Source organism: Canis lupus, chromosome 7, assembly GCF_048164855.1.
Source record: "Canis lupus baileyi chromosome 7, mCanLup2.hap1, whole genome shotgun sequence".
Lineage (NCBI taxonomy): Eukaryota > Metazoa > Chordata > Mammalia > Carnivora > Canidae > Canis > Canis lupus.
In genome coordinates this window covers 54,708,431-54,717,853 of record NC_132844.1, presented here as the reverse complement: position 1 = coordinate 54,717,853, position 9,423 = coordinate 54,708,431, and the positions used below count along the sequence as shown (strand labels likewise).

The 9,423-nt window shown below is 36.7% G+C and overlaps 2 long non-coding RNA genes across 2 annotated transcripts; one reads left to right on the top strand and one right to left on the bottom strand.

The window, feature by feature from the left end:
- The first annotated feature begins 655 nt into the window (after window positions 1-655).
- On the top strand, window positions 656-4,232 carry LOC140636891 (uncharacterized). The gene is made up of 3 exons (XR_012034147.1): window positions 656-1,054; window positions 3,526-3,636; window positions 4,020-4,232. It is a non-coding gene; the product is annotated as an uncharacterized lncRNA (long non-coding RNA).
- On the bottom strand, window positions 706-2,993 carry LOC140636890 (uncharacterized). Its single transcript, XR_012034146.1, has 3 exons — window positions 2,775-2,993; window positions 1,477-1,624; window positions 706-1,016 (listed from the first exon to the last, which is right to left on the bottom strand). It is a non-coding gene; the product is annotated as an uncharacterized lncRNA (long non-coding RNA).
- Window positions 4,233-9,423: the final 5,191 nt, after the last annotated feature.

Below are 9,423 nucleotides of genomic sequence, written 5' to 3'. Positions count from 1 at the left end.
ATTGTAATCATAACACTATAACAAATAACTGCAGTTATGATTATGATTGTTATCGCTACAGGGTACAAGGACTTATCTTACATCTCTTTCTTCTTATAATAATTCCCCTCTATTCTACCCTTTGGGGCAACTCTTCTCAAAGGGCTAGCTAAGCACTTGAATTATTTTTATTGTAAGAATTTTATCGGTAAACAGGAGAGGATAGCTAATATGAGAAAGTTACAAGGACTCCATGATAATTCAGGGATAACACATACCCTCCATCTCTCATCAGCTCTCTCCCTACTCCTGACTCTCAAAGAATGCTTGATATACATCACCAATCATTTACAACATGCTTTTTACATTCAGCATAGAATTGGCCCCAGAATGACCTTTAGCACAGTAGTCTCATCATGGATTTTTCTTTTTTTTTTTTTTTAATTTTTTTTTTAAATTTATTTATGATAGGCACACAGTGAGAGAGAGAGAGGCAGAGACACAGGCAGAGGGAGAAGCAGGCTCCATGCACCGGGAGCCCGACGTGGGATTCGATCCCGGGTCTCCAGGATCGCGCCCTGGGCCAAAGGCAGGCGCCAAACCACTGCGCCACCCAGGGATCCCTCATCATGGATTTTTCTTATCTAATGTTTCTATTCTTGAGTTCGAAGTCTCATTCTGTATTCTACTCCTTTTTTTCTAAGCAGATACAATGTTCAAGAGTGATTCAAACTGAAATACATTTTATTTAGCTCTTTATTCAGCATAGACATATATGGACAGAAATACTAGGCCATAAATAAAGGAATAGAGGTAATGAACTGAAGAGAAGAGTTAGTTAATATTTGTCCTCTTTTTGCGAATGGATCTCTTCAATAACTCAACGTGGTCACATTCTTTCATGCAGCAAAGAGTTGTAGGTCTTCCACAGTATGCCATCTTAAATTCTTTTTCACCACATTTATTTTTACATTGACTACCAAGTTTTATGCATGCATCCCACCAATTAAAGACAGTATAGTGTTCTTTACTTCTAGCTGAAAGAAGACAAGAATGGATGGAATTAAAAATTCAGGTAAGAAATGCCAAGATTTAAAAGAAGACTTACAAAGAAGCACAGACCACAGAGGGAAGAAAAGAGAAAGGGCTTCACTGTTTTTCCCCCCATTTAAATCTTTCTGTTCCTATGTAATAGCAAGCCAAAAAATCAGCAAGTATCCTATTTAAGGATTCTGGAGCAATGACTGGAGAATGTTCCCTTTTGGAAATAGTAAGAACATCTGTCTAGATAGTTTCATAAAAAATAAGACCCTATGACTTTAAAATGATACTTCTTTCTCATTCTGAACATGAAATTCAACCTTCATAAAACTAGAAGTTCAAAGACAGGAGTTAAGCAAATGGGGAGTGGGATAGAGAACATAGGATATTTCCTCCATTTCATTTGATAGGTAGTGATTAAAATTGCAAGATATAATTCTACTTGTTTTATTTTACCTGGATTGTTTTTTTGTGTGTGTGCCATAATTTGCCTTTTCAAATATTGTGGAAGAATTTTGCTTCTCTGAGTATAGTATCTCAAACTTTTTTCTACATATGGTACTCAATGGTGACATAGAAGTGGTAACAGGTTGGTCACAGCCCGCTGCAAAAGGAAAAAGGATTACTTTTGAAGCATAAGAAAAGGATGCTTTCCAAAATAAAGACAATAACATATTTTCCTTTATTCCATGGTTCTATATACTATAAGAGGTTTTTTAAAAATGATAATTTTGTGAAATATATCTTCAAAATTAGGTTGAATAAGTAAATGAATGACTTGGTTTTTATAAAGATCACCTCACTGACTATTGTAATGAGTAATAAATTAATAAGGGCAAAAAGCAGAACAGATGCTAGCTATTAGCATCATTACTATTAAGAAAAAAATCAGATCTGTGCATATTTAAATCTAAGTAATTCTATATACTATTTCAGAAAATTTCTAGAAACAGAATTTTAATGAACATATTTTAATAAATTTTTATAAAGATGATGAAGGAAAACAATTATTCTCATTTAAATTAACTCTAATTCCTTGAGTTACATTGTTAGTTGAAGTTCAGCTCTCTTTTGGTGAGAAACTATCAGCTAAAAAGTTATTTATGTTTGCATGTCAGAGCAGAGTAGCAGTAAGAAAATGGAATACTATAGGTTTATTTTATGATGATCTCCTTTGATCTCAACAATGACAGATAGCTTGGTTACCCAAAAAAGTAGCAAAATAAAGAATTTAAATGGAGGTGAGTAGATGTATAGCTAATCTTTGGACTTCTGGCAAGCCATTTAACCTCACTTAACCTACGCTATTAATACTCTAAGTGTGAGACAGATAATTTCCAAGAATAAATTCATTCCACTCTAAATTTTTTTTGAATCTACTAATATATTAAATTTAGTAGAATTTGATTATTAAATAAGGACGTTTCAGGAATTGATTAAATCATGGTAGTGCTAGTTTTTTCAATAGCTTACATATATATGTAATTATATGTATACATGTAAAGAAATTTATAATATATAAATATATATTATAAGTAAAATCTCATGTAATCAAAGTGAATTGCAGACTTTACTAGTGAATTGTCCTTGAAAAATTATTCATATATCTCTTCATCTAGGGACTGTAAATAAATATATGGTCTTGCCAATAGTATTAATATAATGATTCTATAACATTAATGATATTTATTTTTTAAAAATCCTGACCCGACCTCACTTAGTGCTAACCCCTGTGGCAATAATATTCATATTACCTGGTGGAATGAAGACACCAAAAGACAAAATAATGAAAGAAAGAAGGATCTTCATTGTAAATGACTTCTTAGGATATAACAGTTCACAGATCTTCTGTCTCAATTCAGGTATTGCTGAAATAAAGAAGAAAAAACAATCCTTTCACTTATAGAACTCTTCTGCACAGTCTTGATTACTGAGGCTTATTAAGAGTAAGAACATTTCTATGCTTGGTTGAATGTTCAAAGAGATAGTGACTAGAAAAAGTTGGTGCATTGCCACACAAAAATTCCATATTCTGATTTCTCTTGAGGCAGTTTCTCTAAGAAATTTTAATAGTTACAAGATTATGGGTTTACATTGCTAAATGATCAAGGTTGAAAATAACCTTGCAATAATTCACAGGATACTAAAGAAGTATGTTTTTTTATATAACTACACTTATTATTTTAATGTCCCTAATGTAAGAATCACAATGTAATGAGAAATCCAAAACAGAATTTTAGACTGATTTTACCAATTAAGGATACTTAATTTTACACAAAAAAATACTGAGATCTAGAGTGGTCAGGTGATTTCATAATCCACTAAATTTTTTGTTAAATATATATTAGCATTAACAATGACACTGTACTGACTTGTTTGAAAATTATCTTATCTAGCTTAGTTATACCCAAAAAAAGAATTATCCCCTCAAGTAAGTTTTATGATGTTAATGTATAAACATCCTGTGTTTAGAAGTCAAACGCATTTCTATTTTTTTCTATGTAGCATGGAGTTATTTCTGAGATCATAAGTTTTCCATGGCTTATTATAGCAGATTGGAGAAGAGCAGCTGAAATTGTTCCTCAAATCCCACAGGAAGCACCAAAGGTAGGAAAGGTAGGTGTTTTTTTTCCAAAGATAGGAAAGGTGCAATATTGTTACCTCTGGGGACTGTAGCCCATCAGAAATTTATTTTGGATATTTCATATATTAAATCTCAAGTTAAAAAAAAAACAGCAAAAAATATATATAAAAATATATAAATATATATAAAAATATAAAGTATGTATAACTCAGGATAATTTGTGAGTTTGGTTTAGTCCCTTGGAGAACATGGAAACCACTCCCTTTTATGAGCAGGTAAACACCATCTCAGTCTTTTACTCTGGATGCCCAACACATTAAACAGAATCTACCTCATGAAGTAGAACTAGACCATTCTTTTCAATAATTATTTAAATGTGAGAGTACCTATCATTTAAATTGTTTTTGTCTTACAGATACAAAGAATTTTAAATCACAGATAACTGGATAGTTTAGGAATGCTTGGATTCATTGATCACTATTCTGGGATCATGTTGTAGTTATTCCAGATATTTAGGAAACATAAAGAAAGACCTTGTCACTGCCTTGAGAAACTCAAATTATTTTTGAAAAGACAAGCCAAGAAACATATGACAAATCAATAAGGTAAATGTCATAAAAGTTGTATTAAAACAATTTTTTCATGTGTTCTGAGCGCAGTTTTTTCCCATCTAATACCACAATGTTCAACATGGAAGAGTACATATTACATTTCTGGATTAGGGATTTTGTGGATCTAATAAAAAACACCTAAATTGTGAAAATTAAAGCAAAAACTAGTGCATTGAGTCCATTGGAGAAAGTATTCTATCCTGTTTCATTTTTTCTTCATTTCCTAATTTTCCTTATTAAATTATAAAGAAGCAATTTATTGCCACAATTAGTGGCCCAGGGTCTGCAACATTCACATTAATCAAAACCACATCATCTTGGACAGTGAAAATATATAAAAGGTGCCTATTTTGTCAATTCAATCAATTGGCAGTGGCTATCTGGACTGCTGAGCAAGAGAGAATTCTAAGGCCAATTCCATGTTCAGTGAGAAAGAGTGTTGTAACTAAATGGTGACGTATATCAAACATTCCAGGCAAGAAGAGTTGCTAAAGAAATATCAGATATTTATTGTCTCCAAACTAATAATATGAAATACACAGGATGATAAAATCTTTGTAACTTTCGCCTATGATATTATTTTCTCCATTCATACTTATTGCTAAAACTTCTAAAAAGAAAAGCAATGTAGTAATTCTAGTATTTAAGGTAAGCAGCTTTACAAGTCTTTTAAGGAGTGCAATCTTGAGGGCGTAAGTAGTGAAAGACTCATGAAAAAAATCAGTAGATTAGAAAGAAAAAAAGAGGAGGAATGGAAAGCTTATCTGTACATGAGAAGTAACCTTTTAACTTAGTTTATAAAAATCCTAATAATCCCAAACATTTAATTATTTTAGTTGATCATTAGAAATATGCTCTTTGTCCCATACCAAAAATCTTGGTACACTGTTATTGGATAACTTAAAATTTAAGTAAGTTTTACTCACATAGGCATATATAAATTTAAATATATACTGTATATGCAATTTACTTGCCTGTCCTAACCTACTGATTTTCTCAATTCTCTCTAAAATGGGAGCCAGCAAATCTTTCCTTCCCTTATTCTATTCTTGAGCTCAGAGCTGCTCCCCTTCTTCTGATCCCATCTTTCTGACATCTTTTTCTATTTCTTAGTCCTGAGGAGGTAACCCCCTGTGCTTACTAGTGACTTGGAAGTGCTTAATTTTCCAGTCAGCAGCAGTTGGATTATTCTCACATGTCTATTAATCTAAGTGTAAATGTCCCATTGAGAAGCTCACAAGAAGTGGTCACTGCAATTAAAATAAGATACCCCATCTGAAGGTTTACATCTGTATCAGACTTTAATTCATGGATAAATTAATTTTTCCACATAATTTCTTTAAGATGAATGCCCTTCCAACCCTTATTCCATTGGCTAATTCCAATTATTTCTTTATTCTCAACACAGGGGTCATATTTTCATCAGCAATCATCATGACTACACAGGATTAGGTTCTACTCTAATACTTTTTCTCTCCTTCTCTCTCCTGATCAGATACTGAGATCCTCAGGTTCTTTTAGAAATTAAGTTCATCCTCATATGTAAGTGAGACTAGCTCAGTCCTGTTTAATAGATATCCAGCAAACATATTTTAAGTTGAGTTCTAAGAGTTGCACTTTTGCTCTTTTTATGCAAGACCTGAATTTTGAAAAAAATACATTATAAGTTATCTAAAATAAATATTGTTCAACAATTGCTCGACATCATCTACCACATAAACATTTTTAAGTGTCAGTTGAAAAATTCAGTAGCTTTTGATGAGGAACCTTCCTGTGTATTCTGTTGATATGACAAATCAGAGAATATCTCAATTCTTTTAAGTAGTTAACAAATATGAGCCTTCTCCAACCACCCTCATCCCTTACTCAAGAATACTGGAGAGTTCACTTGCTTTCCCTTAATTTTATTATCTTGCTGTTATTTCTAAGCATTTTGAATAAAACAATTCAAATTAAAAACAAAACAAAACAAAAAAAAAACAATTCAAATTAACTTCTAAACATATAAGAAATATCAAATGGGAATTTTTGATTGGAAAGTATAAGAAACAGATAACTTGGTGAGAGAGTTTGGGAAGAATACAAACTATTGATACATTACATTTTACAAGACATTTTAACAATTTCAATCTTCATATATTTTTGCTGTCTTATATATGAAGAAATACTTTAAAAGAAATATCTTTACTTCATTCACTTAAATCTACATTTTATTGTGAAGAATTTTCTTGTCTGGTCAAGTGACTGGTAACACTTTTCTAAAAGTTTGGTGTGAGTCCACTGTAAAGCAAATGAATTTACTTGAAAGTATAAGAAAAAGTGCTTGCAGAAGTAATAACACTATGTCTTCATCTTTAGTTAATATCTCTATGCCCCTCATTTAAAAATAAAAAGTCGATGTTGGGTTCTAGAAATTGACAGTGAAGGAGAATTTAGGTGGGATGCTTCATCGTAAAACTTAATATAGAAATAGAGAAAACCTCTCTCAGAGGGAGGGGCAGGATGGCGGAAGAGTAGGGTCCCCAAGTCACCTGTCCCCACCAAATTACCTCGATAACCTTCAAATCACCCTGAAAATCTACGAATTCGGCCTGAGATTTAAAGAGAGACCAGCTGGAATGCTACAGTGAGAAGAGTTCGCGCTTCTATCAAGGTAGGAAGACGGAGAAAAAGAAATAAAGAAACAAAGGCCTCCAAGGGGGAGGGGCCCCGCAAGGAGCCGGGCTGAGGCCGGGGCGAGTGTCCCCAGGACAGGAGAGCCCCGTCCCGGAGGAGCAGGAGCTGCACCGACCTTCCCGGGGGGAAAGGGGCTCGCAGGGAGGTGGAGCAGGACCCAGGAGGGCGGGGATGCCCTCGGGCTCCCGGGGACACTAACAGACACCTGCGCCCGGGAGAGTGCGCCGAGCTCCCTAAGGGCTGCAGCGCGCACGGCTGGACCCGGAGCAGCTCGGGGGGGCTCGTGGGCGGCTCCGCGGAGGGGGCTGCGGGGCGGGAGCAGCTCGGAGGGGCTCGGGGGCGGCTCCGCGGAGGGGGTTGCGCGGCCCGGGAGTGCGAATCCACCAGCGCAGGTCCCGGAGCCCAGGGCGCCGGGACACAGCCCAGGATCCCGCCTCCCCCGGGACAGGCATAGGCCGGGAGGGCCCAGGACAGCGAGGACGCTCCTGCCCCAGCTGAGCAGATCAGCGGCCCGCCCCGGAGCCTCCAGGCCCTGCAGACGGAGAGCTCTGGAGCTACTGCGGGGGCTGACTCCAGGGCTCCAGAGCTGGCCCCACCACTGCGGTTGTTCCTCCTGGGGCCTCACGGGGTAAACAACCCCCAGTGAGCCCTGCACCAGGCAGGGGACTGAGCAGCTCCCCCAAGTGCTAACACCTGAAAATCAGCACAACAGGCCCCTCCCCCAGGAGACCAGCTAGACGGACAGGTTCCAGGGGAAGTCAAGGGACTTAAAGTACACAGAATCAGAAGATACTCCCCCGTGGTTTGTTGTTTTGTTTTGTTTTGTTTTGTTTTTCTTTGCTTTTTGATTTCTGTTTGCTTCCCCCACCCTTTTTTTCTTTCTCTTTTTCTTTTCTTTTTTTCTTCCTTTTTTCTTTTTTCTTTTTCTCTTTTCTTTCCTTCTTTCTCTCTTCTCTTGCTCCTTTTCCTAATACAACTTGTTTTTGGCCACTCTCCACTGAGCAAAATGACTAGAAGGAAAACCTCACCTCAAAAGAAAGAATCAGAAACAGTCCTCTCTGTGGGAGAGGATGACAAATTCTAGATGACAATTCAATGTCAGAAAGCCAATTCAGAAGCACTATTATACAGCTACTGGTGGCTCTAGAAAAAAGCATAAAGGACGCAAGAGACTTCATGACTGCAGAATTTAGAGCTAATCAGGCAGAAATTAAAAATCAATTGAATGAGATGCAATCCAAACTAGAAGTCCTAACGACGAGGGTTAACGAGGTGGAAAACGAGTGAGTGACATAGAAGACAAGTTGATGGCAAAGAGGGAAACTGAGGAAAAAGAGACAAACAAAAGACCATGAGGATAGATTAAGGGAAATAAACGACAGCCTGAGGAAGAAAAACCTACGTTTAATTGGGGTTCCCGAGGGCGCTGAAAGGGACAGAGGGCCAGAATATGTATTTGAACAAATCATAGCTGAAAACTTTCCTAATCTGGGAAGGGAAACAGGCATTCAGATTCAGGAAATAGAGAGATCCCCCCCCCCCCCAAAATCAATAAAAACCGTTCAACACCTCGACATTTATTAGTGAAGCTTGCAAATTCCAAAGATAAAGAGAAGATCCTTAAAGCAGCAAGAGACAAGAAATCTCTGACTTTTATGGGGAGGAGTATTAGGGTAACAGCAGACCTCTCCACAGAGAACTGGCAGGCCAGAAAGGGCTGGCAGGATATATTCAGGGTCCTAAATGAGAAAAACATGCAACCAAGAATATTTATCCAGCAAGGCTCTCATTTAGAATGTAAGGAGAGATAAAGAGCTTCCAAGACAGGCAGGAACTAAAAGAATATGTGACCTCCAAACCAGCTCTGCAAGAAATTTAAGGGGGACTGTTAAAATTCCCCTTTAAGAAGAAGTCCAGTGGAACAATCCACAAAAACTAGGACTGAATAGATATCATGATGACACTAAACTCGTATCTGTCAATAGTAGCTCTGAATCTGAATGGGCTTAATGACCCCATCAAAAGGTGCAGGGTTTCAGACTGGACAAAAAAGCAAGACCTATCTATTTGCTGTCTACAATAGACTCATTTTAGACAGAAGGACACCTACAGCCTGAAAATAAAAGGTTGGAGAACCATTTACCATTCAAATGGTCCTCAAAAGAAAGCAGGGGTAGCCATCCTTATATCAGATAAACTAAAGTTTATCCCGAAGACTGTAGTGAGAGATGAAGAGGGACACTATATCATACTTAAAGGATCTATCCAAGAAGAGGACCTAACAATCCTCAATATATATGCCCCGAACGTGGGAGCTGCCAAATATATCAATCAATTAATAACCAAAGTTAAAACATACTTAGATAATAATACACTTATACTTGGTGACTTCAATCTAGTGCTTTCTACCCTCAATAGGTCTTCTAAGCACAACATCTCCAAAGAAACGAGACCTTTAAATGATACACTGGACCAGATGGATTTCACAGACATCTACAGAACTCCACATCCAAACTCAACTGAATACACATA